Raw genomic sequence first — 19,647 nt, 5'->3', positions numbered from 1 at the left:
TAAAATTACCTTCATTGCTATTTCATAGCAGCATTTTGCTATTGTTAAGAATCATAATGTAAATATCTGTTTTCTGATGGCCTTAGGCGACCTCTACGAAAGGCTCACTGTCCAGGTTTGAAAGCGAAATGCCGCCTGAGGGACTGCATGCTTAAAAACTTGGTCTCCAACTGGCATTACTGTTTGGTGAGGTTGTGGAAACTTTAGGCAATTGGGCCTTGGTAGGGGAAGTGAGTTGCTGGAGGTGGCCTTCGAGGATTTATAATCCGGTTCCCCTCTCTCCTGACTCACTGCCTTCTGAGTGCGGGTGCCACGTGACCAGCTGGCCTCCTGCTCCTGCCATCATGTCCTTCTCCGCCTCTTGCTGTACCTTCCCTAGCATGATGGATTGTGCTAGAACTGTAAACCAAAATGAACTTTTTCTCCCCAAAGTTTCTTTTGTCAGAATATTTTATCTCAGTGATGGGAAAGTACCCATGCCAATCACTGAGAAATACTCATCAGTTTTCAAAAAATCGCTATAAATATCATCTAATTCAGCTATTTCATTTTCCGGTGTCTAACTGAAGAACAGCTATGCACGTGCACAGACATGAATGTTGTTTTTTAACTATGGCAATTCATAATAAAACTTCCAAAGTAAAGTGAATCTATAGTTATAGAATAGGTACTAGAGATTGGAGGGATGGCTCAGTGGTTAAGAGTGCTCCCTGCTCCTGCCGAGGACACAGGGCAATTCACCACCATCTCCCACTCTAGTTCCAGGAGACCCAGGACCCTCTTCTGGCCCCTGTGGGTACTGCATACATGAGTGCACAGACATACACAGTGATATACATAAAATAAGCATCAGTAAACTTTATAAATGTTGTAATACCTCTGTGGAGTGTCAGAGAAGCAGATATAGAGAGTTTTCAGAATGCAATTGCTGAAGAAATGACAAGTGGTAGGATCCTATCTGCAATATGATGACGCTTATGTGTGCATCCTCTCCGTCATGTTTGTAGGCACAAATACATATTCTACAGCTGCACAGAAGTCTAGAGGAAACACAAGATCCTATCAAGTTTTCTTCTAGAAGCAGAGAACAGTGGGGGGAGAAAGGGATAGTAAATTTTTTTGTTTTTCTTACTTTTCCTTGGTGTTTGAAATTTACAAAAACCATATCAGGAATTCATCTGGTTTTTGTTTTGTTTTTGAGACAGGGTTTCTCTATAGTTTTGGAGCCTGTCCTGGAGCTCGCTCTGTACACCAGGCTGACCTCGAACTCACAGAGATCCTCCTGCCTCTGCCTCCTGAGTGGCTGGGATTAGAGCTGTGTATCACCACAGCCCAACAGGAGGGTGAGCCATTTTAACACATAGATATGCTTTCTAAAATCAGGTTGTGTTTGCTCTTTGGGTGTTAGCCATATTCTCATAAAGCAACTGCATGTTGCTTTTGCCACAGGACCCTTTGGCATGATCCATATTTCTTGGTTGTGTAATCACAAAACAGCTGTGTTCTATTTTCTTTCTTTTTTTTTTTTACAGTACCGATTAGTGCTGGTTTGTAAGAGCCTTGGCACTGCCAATTGCCAACCCCCTAATTTCTCCCCCAAAGCAATTATATCCCATTTCCCCACCTACACACAAGCATGAATTTGTGACTAATTTAAGAACCATGAGGGAAAACACTCCAAAACCCATCTTCCCTGAAATAACGCAGGGGCCTTGATTTATAGCAGCTGAATCATTACCATCCCTTCTGTAAATACACCAATTCCACAGAAATAGTTTAGGCCAAAGGAACCTCTTCCTACTCCAGAACCCTGAGGCGGGGTGGGGGGGGTGGGGGGGGAGGGAGGAGGGAGACTGAGGGGTGAGGGGTGTGGTAACTGAGAATCCCAGAAGGTGTCTGGTCTTCCAGAGGACCTGGTTCAATTCCCAACAACTCTATGGTAGCTTGTACTTTCTTGAATATCAGGCACACGCATGGTGCAAAGACATGCATGCAAACAAAACACCCACACACATAAAAATAAACTTTTAAACACTTAAAAACAAACAAACAAAACCTGTGTTAGAGTTAAGCACAAATAACTTCCCGTCATAGGACAATCAATCATTCCTTGACTTTGGGCAAATCACCTCATGTCCTATAATCTCAGCTTCCCCATTAGTGAGGACAAAAACTTGAAAAAGATAATAACATCAGTGATTTAAAAGCTGCCTCGGGCTCTCTTGAGTATCTCATGGGTAAATGCACAATTGTACTTTTCTCACCATCCAGAACATGAAAAAAGAAAGGGTCAAGCATTATAATAATTTTAGAAATCAATATCTGGGAGGACGATTTAACCAGTTTGCAGTAAAGCTGAATATAGCAAAAAAAAAAACCCAGAGTTGATTTTTAAAAGTAGCAAACATTTCACGGCCAGGAGAGCAAGCTTGTCTATAGGAGGCACCATTGTGGCTGATTTCGTTGTTGTTGCACGGTTTTATTTCTCTTCTGTGCACTTGATTTCCAAACTCCTTCTAATTCCTACATTTGCTGTGCACACATAATTGCTTTATTCCTGTCATCTGCTCTTTTATGTCCCTTCCTTTTAAAGTCAGGAAGACCCCTCCCCCCAACCAGGAGAAAGTCAGGAAGACACCCCCAACAGGGAAAAAGTCAGGAAGATCCCCCCCAACCGGGAAAAAGTCAGGAAGACCCCCCCCAACTGGGAGAAAGTCAGGAAGACCCCCCCACCAAGAAAAAGTCAGGAAGACCCTCCCAACCAGGAAAAAGTCAAGAAGACCCCCCCAACAAGGAAAAAGTCAGGAAGATCCCCCCCAACCAGGAAAAAGTCAGGAAGATCCCCCCCCCAACCGGGAAAAAGTCAGGAAGACCCCCCCAACTGGGAGAAAGTCAGGAAGACCCCCCCACCAAGAAAAAGTCAGGAAGACCCTCCCAACCAGGAAAAAGTCAGGAAGACCCCCACCCGCCAACCGGGAGAAAGTCAGGAAGACCCCCCCAACCGGAAAAAAGTCAGGAAGACCCCCCCCGCCAACTGGGAGAAAGTCAGGAAGACCCCCCCCCAACTAGGAAAAAGTCAGGAAGACCCCCCAACTGGGAAAAAGTCAGGAAGACACCTCCAACCAGGAGGTCAGGAAGACCCCCCCCCCAGCTGGGAGAAAGTCAGAAAGGCTCCCCCCCCAACTGACAGAAAGTCAGGAAGACCCCCCCAACTGGGAGAAAGTCAGGAAGACCTCCTCCCGACCAGGAAAACTGCACTTTGCTCTCATCTTCGAATAATTGGCCAACAGCATTAAAAATTAATCTCTCGAGAAGCAAATCATGCTTTCTGTCCCTTGATGTGTTTTCTCTCTCACAATAAGAACCTAAAATATCTTTTCAAGTCCTTGGTCACCCCATATTAGTTTTCTCTAATATGCACCTGGATCCTGAGTCAATGCATGGAATACTTCCAAATAATTGTTCATGTAAAATCTTATTTACCTAAGGTTGAAAATGACAGTCACTAATATACTGCAACCCATTCCGAGCTGTTAGGAGGCAAAACCTTAACAAACTTCTGTTGAGTTTATATATTTACTTTAGAAGAGAACCTCAGGGGGCTGGAGAGATGGCTCAGGGGTTAAGAGCATTGTCTGCTATTCCAAAGGTCCTGAGTTCAATTCCCAGCAACCACATGGTGGCTCACAACCATCTGTAATGAGGTCGGGTGCCCTCTTCTGGCCTGAAGGGATATATTGTATACTAAATAAATAAATATTTAAAAAAAAAAAAAAAAGAAGAAGAGAACATCAGGTATAATTGAAATCCGGGGCAAAGAAGTTCATTTATTTCTGCATGGATGCCTTCCCGGGTGCTTGGACATTTCCATTTCTCAAGTACAGTTACATAAAGTTTTTTTTCTTTTAATGTGTACTCAGTTTGGATGCAGGAGACTTTACTTGCCATTTTACTTAAGTTGCTCACATTAGGGTACACTGATTTGATTTATGACAGGCAGAATCGAGCTTGTGAAGGAAGGCTGCGCATGCTATATTATGCATACAGGGGTATGCAGCCAGAATCACAAATGGAGAAAAGCTTTTGTCATGCATGGAAAGCTGCAGTTGAAAATGATCTATGAGCGTATGGTCACACCACTCTGAACGCTTCGGATCTCATCTGGGAAAGTGACCTACGAGTTCCCACCTTAAGTGTTAAAAAAAAAAAAAAGCTTTTTTGCACTGTGACATTGACTTCAACCTCTGTCTACTGCATCTGTAATCTTGTCTGGCGGAAGAAATTTCCCCCTGTTCTGTTACCTTTCCCTACCCCTTGTCTCACACCTCAGACTGACCTTGAAGTCCCTAAGTAGTTGGGGATGACCTTGAACTTCTGACCCTTCCGCCTTCACCTCCAGAGTGCTGGGATTAAAGCCATGTGCCACCATGCCCCCGTTTTATGTAGTACTAAAGTTTGCCAGACAAGTACTCGGCTAACTGAGCTACAGTGAGGTAGGGTCACAGGATGCTAGTCCATAGAACACTGGGGAACAGGCCTGTAATATCACTTCTGTCTTGCTTATTATCATAAGATAAGAAACAACTACTATAAATTGCTTTCATATATATGCATATATGTATATATGTATATATAAAATATACATCTGTATGTTTCTTTTTAAACTCAGTTTTCTGAAAGTATTCTCCACTAAGCCAACTTTTGGTAACATACATTAGGACTTACTCTATTTTAAGAAATTTTTTTAGATTTATTTTTGTTCTATATTGAGTGTTTTGCCTGCATGTGTGTCTGTGTATCATGTTTGTGCAGTGATTGCAGAGACCAGAAAGTGGCATCAGAGTCTCTTTGTAGTAATAAGGGCAGCGGCGGGGCTGCGTCCCCAACACCCCAGCCGCCTGCCCGGCTAGCTTATGCCCAAAATAACAACACACAAACTGTATTCATTTAATCACTGCTTGGCCCATTCTCTTCTAGGCTAATTCTCACATATTAATTTAGCCAATTTCTAATCATCTGTGTGTAGCACCCCAAGGTGCGCTTACCGGGGAGATTCTAGCCTAGTCCATCCTGGGTCGGAGCTTCATCCCGGGAGCTGGGCATGGCGTCTCTCTCTGAGGCATCTGCTCCCGAGAGAGCTGTGGAGTCTCTGAGCTCACTTCCTCTTCCTCCCAGCGTTCTGTTCTGTTTACTCCTCCCACCTATCCTCTAACCAATAAAATGGGCCAGGGCAGTTCCTTTATTAGCCAATGACCTTCCTCCATCATCTCTTGAACTGCAGTTATAAGTGGTTGTGAGCCACCACGTGGGTGCTGGGAATGGAACCCCCTAGTACTCTGGAAGAGCAACAAGTACTTTTAACTGCTGAGCCATCGCTCCAATCCCAAGACTTACTCTTAAATATTAACTTATTTTAAAATGTTCCAAGGTTTATTTCCCAAATATGGGGTTAGGGAGATGGCTCAGTAAGTAAGGTGTTTGCCACAAAACAGTGACCTGAGTTTGGATCCCCAGTACCCAGATAAAAGCCAGAAGCCGTCGTCCACATCTGTGCATTCTGCTTTTGGGAGGCAGAGACAGGTAGATTCCTGAAGGCTATTGGCCAGCCAACCTAGCCAAATTGAAGAGGCCCAACCAGAGTGAGAGGTTCTATTTCAAATACACATCCACATGAACCATAACAGAGACAATTAAACAAAAACACATGAAATGATCGTAATTTCAATTCATTCAATTTCATTCATATAAACCAACTATCTTGAGATCTGCCTTCTATTTCCTCCCAGATCATCAGGTCTCTAGAGACTCCACATTCCTCTAGGACCATGAGCACACGGAGTGATCCTGCTTCTCGACTTCATTTCCCCCCAATCTGACTTTCATATAGACTCAATTTCCCCATTCCCAACATCTCTCTGTAATCAAGATACTTGGGCCCAGAGTCAATATTTGACCTTCCTCAGCGTGTGACTATCCTGTTGTGATGGCAAACTATCCTGAAAGAAAGCAACGTCAGAGGCAGACAAAGCCCATTTCAGAAAACCACAAACCAATCAAAATGCAGAGTGCTGGAGCGCAGCCCCAGCTGATACATCGCAGAACAACTCCTGCCCCTAAGACTCGGGGTCATTTAGAAGGAGGCGGCAGAGAGGTTGTTAAGAGCCGGAGGAACAGGGACTTTGCTGTGAGATCATGTCTACCAGAAATAGCAGAGAGGCTACAGCCGTGAAGTCTCATCAGCATGGATGCCTAAAAACGATCTGAAGAAGCATGTCACCAGCAGATGTGATAAATATGGAAGCCAGAAAGCTCATGAGGCTTCAACCCTAGACAAAGAACTATAGACAACTAAAGGGCAACTCTCAAGATACCAAATGGTCAGCCTGGAAAACATACATACAATTAATATTATATATATATATATGTGTGTGTGTGTGTGTGTGTGTGTGTGTGTGTGTGTATACTGAGACAGTTGTATTTATACATTTAGAAATATATATCAACAATTAAAGAAAAAGATGCCATGAATTTGAACAGGAAGGTTTGGAGGGAGGAAAGGGAAAGGGGAAATGTGATGATATTATCTCAAAAAGTTTAATTATAATTTTAAAAAAACAATTTAAGAGAAACAGGGCTTATTTTTGGCTCCAGGAACTGTAGAAAGTGAAGCATGTCAACAGGCAGGGAAAGTGTGGTGTGCAGTCAGGGACCTGGTTGATCACACTGAGTCTAGAATCCGGAAACAGGAGTAAAGGGCAATGGAGCCAGGCTGTTAAACTTCAAGATCTGCCCCCGGTGATCGACTTCCTCTAGAAGGTGCCACAATCTTGCCAAACTGTGCCACTAGTACATCCCAAACACACAAGCCTGTGGGGGATGTCTTACACATTCAATGAACACACCTATTGGTTACAGTCTAACAATGGCCTCATGTGGCCAACTAATATCTTACACATAGCTGTGAATAACTCTCTGCAGTAAGAATGCTTTGGTAATTGTGATCACTGTACTTAAAACAATTATACTCTCTTGTATTGCTGCACTTGAGAATTTAAAATAATAGTAAAGAAATAAGATGGCAATGTATGGCCAGTGCTTTGAACATAATCGATCTCTAAGAATAGCACTGCAGGAACACAAGTTCCTGCAAGGAAGAATGATGATGACAAATAAAGGTGTGTTTTACTCTCAACCAGTGTGCACCCCTTCCCCTCAAACATACATAGATGAACATAAAATTGGAAAAAAAAACTGCTGCTAGAAAGGAAACAGCTAGCAAGATTTTGGCATCTTTTTTCATTTATTCCCCTGCACATACACATTAATATTTAATAGTTCCAAATAGTGCACAAAAAGACTGTTCGTGAACAGTATGTTAGATTTCTAAATCATTCAATTGTCTTCAGAACCGTGACTTTGCATTTTTCCTGTGTAAATGTTTCATTGTTTCTTCAGCACATTCTCTATCTGAGGTATTTATTTTTCCATAGTCTTTCATTCTATTGTGTCAGACAAGGTCACTATTCCAATGACCTCTCTATCACACACACACACACACACACACACACACACACAAAAACACACATGCACATAGATGAAAGTTTCTGTCCTGCTAGCAGCTCCCAAATAAACACACTAAGGATTAATATTAATTATAAATGCTCTGCCAATAGCTCAGGCTTGTTACTAGCTAACTCTTACATTTAAATTAACCCATATTTCTTATCTACACTCTGCCGTGTGGCTTGGTACCTTTTCTTAGTCTGGCATGCTCATCTTGCTTCTTCTGCATCTCTCTCGATTTTAGAAACTGGTCTTTTCTTTGCATCCTCGATTTGGCTCTCACCTAACGTTATCCTGTTCAGCTATTGGTCAGTCAGCTTCTTTATTAAACCAATCACAGTGACAAATCTTCACAGTGTACAAAAGGATTGTTCCACAGCACCAATACATAGCAAGGGTGGACGGATAGGAGGAAATTCTATATCTGAGAACTTTTCTTGTGAGAGTTATACAATAGCTCTTGGGAAGAAAACTGACATCTACTAAACTGTATGCCAATCACTGTTCTTAAATAAATAAATAAATTTCCAAAGTTTTCTGCCCACACATAGTGGATGACAAAAGAGAAGGAATATTACGCTGAGAAACAGAGGGTGTGTAGAAAGTCCCCCAGGGTTCCCAGAGACTGAGAGAGGGTGGGAAAATAACACAAAGACTAAGGATAGGTTGACCTAGTTTGGGCAAGGCAAAACAAACAACCTTGTCTACAGTGAGAACAAACACTGGGGACTGGTGGAGAGTGATAGAGGACACACATTTGATACTGTCCTCTGGCCTCTGCAAGTACACACACACACACACACACACACACATACAAACACACAAACACACGCATGTACACACATACACACATGCACACACTAACATACACACATGCACACACACTGTAGAAACTGGGAGAATGGATAAAGCTATAAAGTGATGGGATACATACAACCGGGATAGAAACAACAAGAAAGGAAAGGAATGAAAATGTAGATTTAAAAAGTATGACAGAGATAAAATGGACAGACTGTAGCTGCCAATGAGAGTGTAAGGGGCAAGAAACAAGAGTCTAGGGACACTCTAAGTGCCTGGAGAACGGGGATTCATAGAATAAAGCAGCTAGAAGTCAAGTGAGGTCCCCAGAGGGCACAGGGCCTGTCTCCAAAATGAGTCACCCCGATAGAGAAGCCAAGCAAGACACCAGTCATGTGGACCTGGAGATTTCTGAGATTCTTGAAGCATCTTCACAAAATCTTTCCTCCAGTGAGAGAGGTGGGTGAGGAGGTCCTAGGAAAGATCACAGGGACAGAACAGCAGAAGGAGATAGAGACGGCTGATTGGGAAATATCAAGATTTGGCAGGTCAGTTTTCATATAGTATAAGACCAGAGAGAAAACAGGTTTATTCTCTCATTGACTCATAAAATCCTATCAGATAGATGCTGGGATGTGCATGCACTATAGACCACCAGGAAGCCCCCAGACTTCATAGGTGTGGGGGTATCTGGTCCTCTGGACAAAGACAGCAGCTCCAGAACTGGTACCATGAGGGTGGAGAAGTGGAGGGTACAGTACTGAGTCATAGGGCATGTCCCCCAATGCCTGGGGCAGCTCAGGTGGCACTCCCAAGTCTAAATTGTACGGATTTCCATTATAAACAGCTGTGGGTTCTTTGTTCTCCAGACCAGTCTGACTGGTTTGTGTAGGGAATGTCTTAAAACTGTGAGGTTCCAAGTCCTTATCCATCTCTCTCAGGTGAGCGCCTTTTTCCTCTCTACAGAAAAGAAACTGCCTCACTATTTCTCCCCATGATCTCACACCAACTTCTCCCCTGTTCATTATTAAACACCCTCTCTGGCCTCTATGCTTCAACATTGTCTTATGTAAGCTAACTAGAATCACTCAAAGCCATGGGATGACGTCGAAGGGATGAAAACAGGCATTTTGTTGATTGAAGTCTCCATCATCAAAATACATTGCATACATGCATGAACATTTTGAAGAATAAATAAATGAATGTTACTTATAAAAGACTCCATAATATAAATAAAAAAGACCAGGCATATAAATAAATGCCACTAACTGTAGCAAAAAGACCCAGTGCTGACCAAGAGCAAAGTCTTGAGCAGAGTAAGCCCTTGAACCTGAGTGAGATCATGACATCAAAGCATCCTGTACAATATCAGGAGGCTCGGAGATGTCTGTGTGAACCCATTCAGATGTATGCATTGAACTTTAAATACTTGAGGGAGAAATAAATGAGGCAATGCCCAACAGTTCTGGAAAAAAAACCCTCACATGAATTTCTTACAGGAACATGGATGACACTTCAGAGATGAGAAGGGTACACGGTGAGACCATTTTTGCTGGAAATAACTCGTGAGTTTCCTTGGACCCAGAGACATAGCTAGGCAGGGCCTGGAACTTGCAAAGTACAGCACTCCACTGTATAGGATTCATGTACATTGTAAGGCATGGAAAGATGGTGATAAATGTCAGGCAAAAGGACCATGGAATAATTTGGTTTTATGTTGTTTATTCTGTATTTCCATAAAATAAAGGATTTAAAACATTAGCTGCTACATTCTGGTTATAGTTCAGGAAAAAACTTTATAAGAAACTTTTAATTTTACTAGAAAAAATAAATACCTGAGAGATCTAGAGAGATAATTTAGACATTAGAAGATTATATTGCTCTTTCAGAGTTCCAGGCTTAGATCCCAGTACAGACATGACAGTTCAAAATGGTACTCTATTTAACTCTAGTTCCAATGGCCTCTACTGACCTCTGATGTGGGATTCCCCTTTGTTGTTGTGAATACGATTGGTTAATTAGTGGGACCAGGATTTATCCCTAGTGCTTGAACTGGCTTTTTGAAGCCCATTATCTTTGGAGGGATATTTGTCCAACCTAGATAGAGAGGGGAGGGCCTTTGGTCCTGCCTCAGATTGATGGAGCAGACCTGAAGAATTAAATAGAGGATGCAAGCAATTAAATAACATCATCACCACCATTACATCCCAATACATATGGGTAATAACATATAGTGTAGTCATAAAAGGTTCCAACAAAGGAACGAAGCCAACAGTATAATATAAAATGAAATAAACTGTAATTCCAGAAAACAAAAACAAAACAGGGAAGAGTACTCTGCAGTGGTATGGTTTCTGCAGACACTATGCCAACACGAAACATTACTCATCGTAAGAGAATGTCCATTGTTTCTATTGAAATTCGACCTACCAGTAATATGGCATGTGTACTATCATCAGAATATTCATATTGTCTCCTTTACTCATTTTTCTAACTTTTATTTATTATTCTGTGTGTGTGTGTGTGTGTGTGTGTGTGTGTGTGTGTGTGTGTGTGTTCGGGTAAGTGGGCATGCGTGTGCCTCAGCACGTGAGACGTCTGGGATAACTTTTGGAAATTAGTCTCCTCCTTACACCACGTGGGTCCTGGGCATTGACCTCAGCTGGACAGTACTCAGTTGCAAGTTCCATTACCCTCCTAGCTCTCTTGTGGGCACCTCGTTTCCATTTTTACATATCAATTCTCCATCCTAATAATCAAAACTGGGAAATCTCATGTGACTAGTTATGACTACCCAAGAGCAAGGACTCGTTAGATTTTTTTTTCTGTGAAAAGTGTCAAGTATCGCAAACAATGAGGTAATGATACAGCCCCCCAACTCCCCACCCAGCACCAACAACTGTCAGCCCTGTTTTGTCTCTCTTCTCTTTTTGCTGAGCTGTGGAATTCTCATATACAAAAGCACATAAGCTGTTTGTGTTTAAGCTCACCTATGTTTCCCTAGTATAAAACATTCATTCCATTTCCATAGTTAGCATCCCGATTGCTCATGGCCAGGAAGTAAATGCCTCGTATCCTAGCCTCTGCTACAACGATGCTCTTTTCTCCCTGATTCCAGGGACTGGTACTCAAATCACATAGCATGGCAGGAATGGCCACCTAGAATCCAAAAGGGTCCCAACATAGCTGTGAGGGTGGTCCAACACATTAGCGGATTACATACCAGTGCCGTGTCAATGCGCTACAAGCCTTGCACTGATTCTCCTCTGCCGGTCTCTGTACACCCATAATGCATTGCATTCTATGTAAAAATATTGTCTACATTCATTCTACATTAGCCCTAACCTTCTGCCCCCTTGTAGAAGCCTATTCCCTACACAAGGATAAGAACTTCTGCTACTATCATCTCTCCAAACTCTTTTATTTTCTGTTTTTTTTTTTAATTTTTAAGATAGGATTTCTCTGTGTATCTCTGGCTTTCCTGGAACTCACTCTGTAGACCAGGCTGGCTGGCCTCGGACTCACAGAGATCCACCTTTCTCTGCCTCCCTAAATGCTGGGATTAAAGGTGTGCACCACCACTGCCTGGCTTCTAACACTATCAAAATGGTGCGCCTGCCCTGGCCACCAGGTTGCCTGCCCTGGTCACTTCACCTATAATTATTTCCCTTGTGTTTCTTATGAAATTCAAACAAGGTCTCTTTCCCGTTTATCCCATCCCGTTTATCTCCCTTTCATGATACGATTTTTATTAGTTCTCTGCCATGTACCAAGCAATATACTACTGAAATGTGCGTTCCATTCACAGTTAGACGAGGCTGGGGGATATGACAGTACCTAAGATGCATTCTGTTCACCACAGATTTCTTGAATGGAAGAAAAACGAGCAAACCAGAGGTGAGTGTCATTCCTGCTGGCACCGAGTTCAAAAAGACAGGACACAGGCCGGTGGTTCTTCCTATCCCTTTGCAATGGGAGGGGGAGACGGCTGTTTGTTATTCCTGACATTGCAATAGAAGTCTAAACAGAAGTTGTCCCTGTGCCACCGCAGTAGACCGAGTGCTGGAACACTGTTCCGGAATTAAACTATATGATTTCCAGCAGCCCTCCCAGCAGAACTATACATGCACATTTTGGGGAGACCATAGCTGAGTTCTCACAAATATCCATAGCAGAACAGCAACTTAGCAACATCAGATTCTTATCCAAAGGCATTACTGAATGTGCTGGGCTTCAATTTGGGGAACAAGAATTTTTTTTAAGTACATAGATAGACCCATGCAGGTAACTGTATTGTTTACTAATGGGGCTTGAAGGTTGTTAGCTGATACTGAAAGCAATAAACACTATTATTGCAGAAACGATGACCTATGACACTTCTAAATTCCACCCTGCACTTTCACCCATGCTGCCTCTGCCCTATTCGTTTTGGCAAAACATTGAAAAGATTAACCATGCCTTTTTATTGACCCAGAACCTGTGCGGAGACAGCCTGGACTCGATCCCTCCGATTCTGAGTCTGAATCCGTCCTTGTGCCCAGGCACCTAGCTGATATTCCCGTGTGTGTTGCGGCCAAGATCAAAAGGGAAAAGAAGCGCTCAGGGTCACGTGAGTGTCAGTCACCACAGGTACTGAGCTGCGCTTGGGGCCGGCCAGGTGTGCCCGCCCTGCCCTGCGTCTCTCCTGCTTAGGAACAGACACGCCACGAGAGACTGGAGAAGAGCGAGGTGAGGGACAGGAAGGTCATCCCGATCCCAACCTCACTCCCCTGGAACGTCCGGGCGCAGCGATTGCAGGGGACCAGGACAGCACGGCCACACTGCCTGGGGCTCCGCCGCGCGTCCGCGCTGCACCGAGCCGACTCCCAGGCGCCGCGGGCTCGAGGTCCCAGCCAAGGGAGAGGTTCCCGTGCAAGCCTGGGGCGCGCGGCCTCGCGGATGTATTCCAACTTCTCTACGGAGCCGCGCTCCCGTCCTGCGCGCTCCCGCTTACCCTGTCCCCCCCCCCCTTTTTTTTTCTCCCTCTCTCCACCACTCCTCTTCCTTTTATTCTCTCGCTTCTAGGCCGACGTGTGTAAGTTGCATTCTGGACAGTCCCAGCTGTGATGCTGAAGAGCTCTGAGCCAGCGCTCGGCCGAGCCTCCGGTTAGGATCCCGGGCAGAGACCGCCCCCGACCCGGCGCTGACATTATTCTGCACAGCTCAACGGCTCCTCGCGTCTCCGCTGCCCTAGTTGTGGCCGCTCTGCTTCCCCTAGGGACTGGGGTCGTGGCAGACTGCCCACGCGCCGGGGATCTGCACGCCTGGGTGAGTCCCTGGTCTTCCTCGGCCATCCCGGTTGCCGTGGAGAACCTGTTTACCTTGCAAACTTGAGACGTGACCAAAACAGACCAGCCTGCCTTGCAGTATGTGTTTCCGATGGATGGGCGGATAATTCGGTGCTCAGAGCCCAAGGGGACATGCTCGGAAGCTTAAAGGTGAAGATGAATTCGTGTTTCTGGGTGCACGTGTAGCTTTCCCTTTAAAAGCCGTGACTAGGGAAATGATTTTCTGCCCAGCAGGAGGCGGGAACTGAGTTAACTTGCAACCTGAAAGTTTCCAAAGCTGAGGATGAAAATACAATTTATTGGAAGGAAAGTCAAAATAGAATGATGCATTAGCTTGGGCTCTTTGAGGTAAATAACATACAGAAAGAGGCAAGGTTTTAAACACCTTCCAATCAAGCCTTTCTTGTATCTTAGCGGCTGCGCATGGAATCTTTTCAATGCACTTAGTAAATTTCGTGCAGGAAAAGACGAGAAGAGATGCGTATCCTTGGGAGATGAAGGTTATGGCCAATTAGACTAAGTGAGGATTGGCATTTAACACTTTATTTCCCAGCTAAAAGCACGATTATTCACACGACCCATTGAGCTATCTTTCTGCTTCCTGGAAAAGGAGCGATCATTTGTATTGAGGTTTAGCGAAGGGAAAGTTGTGGGGTTTTCAGAGATCAGTATCTCTGCCTGGCCACTAGGGCAGTGTTAAAGCTCTGGTGTCTGGTGCCTTAGAGTCAGTTGGGGGAGGGTGTCTGGGGGCTGAAGATCACTGGGGAGATGAGCCTGCTACTCTTGTCCAAGCGCCTCCACTGACTGACTGGTTGTGGCATCTTATTTAAAAGGAGATGGACAAGTTGAAAAGTATCTCGTCACCAGGAAGCCATTCATTCTGGAGAACTGCTGTTTTATCAGTTGATGCCTTTGGGCACATTTGTAAAGAGAGCTCTCTCTCTCTGTGTCTCTCTGTGTCCCTCTGTCTCTCTCTCTCTCTCTCTCTCTCTCTCTCTCTCTCTCTCTCTCTTAGGCCCCTTTCCCCATTCCAAAGAAATGCTACTTCTAGAAAGATCTGATTAGGGTACTGACACTCTTTGGAAAGAGTTTGTCCTTGGGCGTGCGTCTTAGTTTAGCTTAGGTACAAAGGTACCTCGGGCATTTTAGTAATTTTTTATTTACTGAAAGGATGGCACCATTGAAAGTGCTTGGTCTGCGTAGTTAAGAACTTAACCTGATTCTAAATGTAGGGGTCAGGTGGCACTGGGTTCTCAGGAAACCTTAAGCCTCTGTTTTTGTTTTGTTTTGTTTTTCGTTTTGTTTGTTTGTTACTGAAGGTTGAGAGGACTGTAAAGAAGAAGTGCTAACTGGGCATAGTTCTGAAGGGTAGGGGCGTTTATGCTTCTTTAAGCATGGCCCTCCAAAGCTTGATGCCTTTGACTATGAAGGAATTGTCGCTACCTTGAACAAGCCACAAGTAGACTTGTTGGCTACACACAGCATCTTTTTGTTGGTTTGTTTTTCTTTTTTGAGACAGGGCTTCTCAGTAGCTTTGGAGCCTGCCCTGGAAGTCGCTCCATAGACCAGGCTGGCCTTGAACTCACAGATATCCACCTGGCTCTGCCTCCCGAGTTCTGGAATTAAAAGCATGTGCCACTACCGCCCACGCACACACAACAATCTGACATTGAGAGAAAAGTTCACGGTGACTTTCCACCAAGGATTTTTAAGCAGGATTCCAACAAAAGATGTCATTGAAATTAGTCCCAGGCAGAGTGAATTGTTGCGACGGGGCTGTCAGTGATCTTCGGTTTTCTCTTGTAGATGAATACTGTTCTAAAAGCAGAGGCACAGAAGTGTGGAGAAACCTGGGGAAGCTGACAGAGGCTGCAGGGAATCAAGCTGACCTAAGTTCAACTCTGACATAATTTGGTCCCTGGGAGCACAGAAAGGACAGTGATTCTAAGTGGCCAGTTGAGTGCCCCTTGGGTTTTGTAACTCACTTCTCTAGGTAGCCAGAGGGAGAATTTTGCTTAAGAACCTTTGATAAGAGCTGCTTAGAGGAGGAAAATGTCATTCATCTGGGGGAACTTCTATAGCAAAGAAACTTCCAGCCACCCAGGGAAAACATTTTGCAATTTAACTAGGTCTTCTAAAGTGAAACCCAGCTCATATGTGAACTGGGTGTAATGACTCTTCCGAAGGTGGTTGTGCGGGAGTGGATGGGATAATGGTGGTAAAATGCATAGTCCACTGTTAGCATGCAGCGAGTAGTAATAAAGAGTGGATAGAGGCACTGGAGATGACTCTATAGTAATAGCACTTACTGCTCTTTCAGCTGACCAAGAGTTCAGATTCCAGTATGGACATCAGACAGCTCAAAAATGCCTGTAACTCCAGCTCCAAGGAATTGGACACCTCCTGCTGGTCTCTGGAGGCATCTGTGTGCACACGTGCATACATTCGTACACACACACACACACATGCATATACATGCATGCATACTCACAGAGAGAGAGAGAGAGAGAGAGAGAGAGAGAGAGAGAGAGAGAGAGAGAGAGAGAGAGACTGGATAGAAGAGGAAGGAAGTGAACTGGGTGTATTGATTGATGTAGTGGTACCCCCCCCCCCCCCCCGAAGTTCTACAGAGGGCATCTTAAGGTTTCTATTGCTGTGAAGAGACACCATGACCAGGTCAACTCTTACAAAAGAAAACATTTAAGCCGGGCGGTGGTGGCGCACGCCTTTAATCCCAGCACTCGGGAGGCAGAGGCAGGCGGATCTCTGTGAGTTCGAGGCCAGCCTGGTCTACAAGAGCTAGTTCCAGGACAGGCACCAAAGCTACAGAGAAACCCTGTCTCAAAAAACCAAAAAGAAAAAAAAGAAAAAAAGAAAACATTTAAATGTAATGGCTTACTTCAGTTCAGAGGTTCAGTCCATTATCATCATGGCAGGGAACATGGCCTGCGGGCAGAAGTGGTTCTGGAGAAGTAGCTGAGAGTCTTACACTATGTAGGCAGCAGGAAGTAGTCTGTTATACTGAGAGGAGCTTGAGCAAAAGAAACCTCAAAGCCTACCCCCAGAGTGATGCATTTCCTTCAAAATGATCACATCTACTTCAACAAAGCCACACCTCCTAATAGTGCCATTCCCTTTGGGGGGCCATCCTCTAAACCACCACAGAGGCTTTACTGCATTGTTAACTAGAAGTGAATATTTGCTCTTGAACTTCCTGCCTTCAGAACCACCAGCTAAATGAAACTGCAAGGCAGCCCGTATGTAATATTAGGCATAGAAACTGAAAACGGATGGAGGTAGAAATGGGGAATTTAACCTGCAGTTTTGAAATGCTGCTTACAAAAACTATATGAAGGAAGAACATTTAGAGGAAACTGAGCAGTACCTGCCCAAAAACCAGAGGGGCTGGGAGAAGTACCCAGAGCTCAGGTGTGTCTGACAGGGGCTGTGTGAAGGAGTTGAGAGCAGTAGGGCTGGCCTGGGAGATTTTTTTCTTTTATATAGTCTTAGTAGAAATGCGTGGTATGTGGATGTCTTGCCTTGGGGTTGTTTTACTCGGGTCACATACACTATTAAATGACAAAAAGGGGGTTTGCAACTTGTAAAGCTAATCTGAAATGAAACAGTATTTATCATAATTCATCCGCCAGCGCTTTGTGTTGGAAGGTGGAAGTGTAAACCAGGAGTCAAGCACTGGGGTTGTCACATGCAAGGCCCTTTGTCTACCCCCAGACCCTCTGCCCCACCCTAAACGAGGTTTAGATTAATCTGCCTTTAACTTCTTAAAGATTAGCAGAGTCTGGTTTAAAATGTATGCAATGTCTATGTCTGTCCCTCACACAGGCGTCCAGGTTGAATATGGAGCTGTAGGGCATGCTTCATTTCGAAATCTCCTGGGGAAGGGTCTGGTCACTCAAGGAAAGGGCAGAGTAGTAGCATGAAAACCTTCTCCCCTGATGGATAGATCTTCTCAAGGTCATTTGAAGGACTTATAGTTGGTCATCTTCTGCATATGGGTAGATTTATTATTTTTGTTTTCCCCCCCTCTCTCCTTCAGTCATTCCATAGGTGTCCTTGGTAATGTCTCAGTTTTTGAAATTACATTTTGACTCCAATTCATTGCTTCATTTACATAGTCCCGGTCTGATGTGTGACCTTGTTCTCTGTCACACAACTGTGTGCCAGATGGACACAACCTTTCCCCTTTTATTTTTTTCTCCCAAAGCACTTCCTGTCCTAGGTGTACCGAATGCTCCCTTTCTTGTGACAACCAGAAAATTGTCACAGGTCCTCTAAAGCAGAAAGGGGGGTAGCGTGGGAATGAAGTGTGCACCAAAAAGCTAGATGCAAAGTTGCTGTTTAACGAAGAGAAGACAGAGTACTCAATTCAAAGTAGGCGAAGACTGACTTTGGATTATATTTTGTGAAAGAAAATAAAAAATAAAGTAGTTGGTAGCCCAGGACCCTTTCAAACAGATGGATATTGTAGGTGTAGACGTTGAGATTTCTAGGAGAAAGGGCATTAAGTAAGTAAACCTTACTACACCTGTCACTATACATCTAAACATGAAATATTCTTTGGTTTGGATGACGAAAATGAGTTTTTACCTGTGACTGTGTGTTTTTATGATGAGTGGTTGGTCTAGGTGCTTCCTAGTGTGGAAGTGTGAGTGTGCAGGAGTTAGAGGCAAGTATTGGATATCTTCTCTTGATGGTTCTACACCTTCATTTTTTTTGAGACAGCATCTCTCTGTGAACCCGAAGCTCATCAACTCGGCTACACTGGCTGGCGGATGAGCTTGAGGGATCTGCTTGTCTTGCCCACCATTGCTTGTCCTGACCAATGCTGGGGTGGCTGGCACAAGCCCTGATGCCCAGCTTCTCACATGAGTTCTGGGCAACTCAAGTCTTCATACTTGCTGAGCAGATACTTCAGACTAAGCTATCTTTCATGTTCCAGGAAAATGACTTTTACAATGATCTTCTCCATCAAAGCTTCAACTAGCGATACCCATTCCGTGACCCACAAAACAAAGGAAGATCAGAGGCCATTCAGAAATAGTATTTGGCTGGCTGCTCCTTTCATTAGATGAATCACCCGCGAACTCGTGTTTTGCCGCCTCTTTCTTTCCTTTGCAACATTCACAGTGTTCTTTCTAAAGCTGAAAAAGATATAAATGCCTTGTTTCTTGGATAGCAAAATAAAAATATGCTTAAATTTACTCCAATCACTTCTTTTAAGCCCTGCATTTGTCAGATTCGATTTTTTTGCAAATCACCTCTCTTCTGTTAGTAAATTGTGAACTTGTTTGCATGCAGAAATTGCATTGGGCTAGTCTTGATCATTGAGGAAAATCATCTTCACTTTGCCTAAACATTGGGAAAGGAAGGAAGAGCTGAAAAAATGGAAGAGCATGTTGAATTTGTTAATCTGTTACATATATTTTCTTGAATTGAATCTTGAGTCTCAAAAGAAGAAAACCATTCCATTATCTCCCCTATTAATTGATGAAAGCATCTAAATGCAGAATAATAAATGTCACCTGGGCAAACCATACTGTCATATGACCGTATTCTTCAGCTGTAGTGATGACACTGGTAAGTTAGCCACTCTGCCGCTCACCATCAGAAACCACAGCTAAACCAAACCACGCTCTGTCCTACGTAACCCTCGGGTCTTCCGTCCCAAGCCATCACCATGCTGCTGTCTGCGAAACCCGCTTATTTCGTAGTCTCTTGTGTGGAGTTGTTTGGCTCTAATATGAGTTGATTAATTACAAAGGAGAGAAGGAGATATTGTTGTAGAGCCATGTAAATGACCTCCCTGGTTCCAGCTTCTCTTCCTTCCCCCAGTTCTCTTTAATTCACGGGGGAGTAAACACTCGGAGTTGAGCTCTGTGCTTCCCTTTTTCTGGACTGTAAAGGTGACATTGTTCTCGCCAGTGCCAAAACACTTGAG

The 19,647-nt window shown here is 44.0% G+C and overlaps 1 protein-coding gene across 4 annotated transcripts in view; it reads left to right on the top strand.

The window, feature by feature from the left end:
* The first annotated feature begins 12,933 nt into the window (after positions 1-12,933).
* The window catches only part of Trmt9b (tRNA methyltransferase 9B (putative)), a 46,985-nt gene continuing 40,271 nt past the window's right edge, over positions 12,934-19,647 (top strand). For 2 of the 4 annotated variants that reach the window (XM_041644478.1, XM_041644479.1), the window contains exons 1-2: positions 12,934-13,089; positions 13,426-13,668. The gene's annotated coding sequence lies outside the window, so the exon portion shown is untranslated. The other 2 variants (XM_041644480.1, XM_041644481.1) reach the window with 2 other exon arrangements.

Source organism: Microtus oregoni, unplaced genomic scaffold (assembly GCF_018167655.1).
Source record: "Microtus oregoni isolate MIOR12 unplaced genomic scaffold, Mior012 000096F_ref0000112, whole genome shotgun sequence".
Taxonomy (NCBI): Eukaryota; Metazoa; Chordata; class Mammalia; order Rodentia; family Cricetidae; genus Microtus; species Microtus oregoni.
The sequence above is the reverse complement of the archived record's forward strand: the minus strand, read 5'-3'. Positions and strand labels throughout refer to the sequence as shown.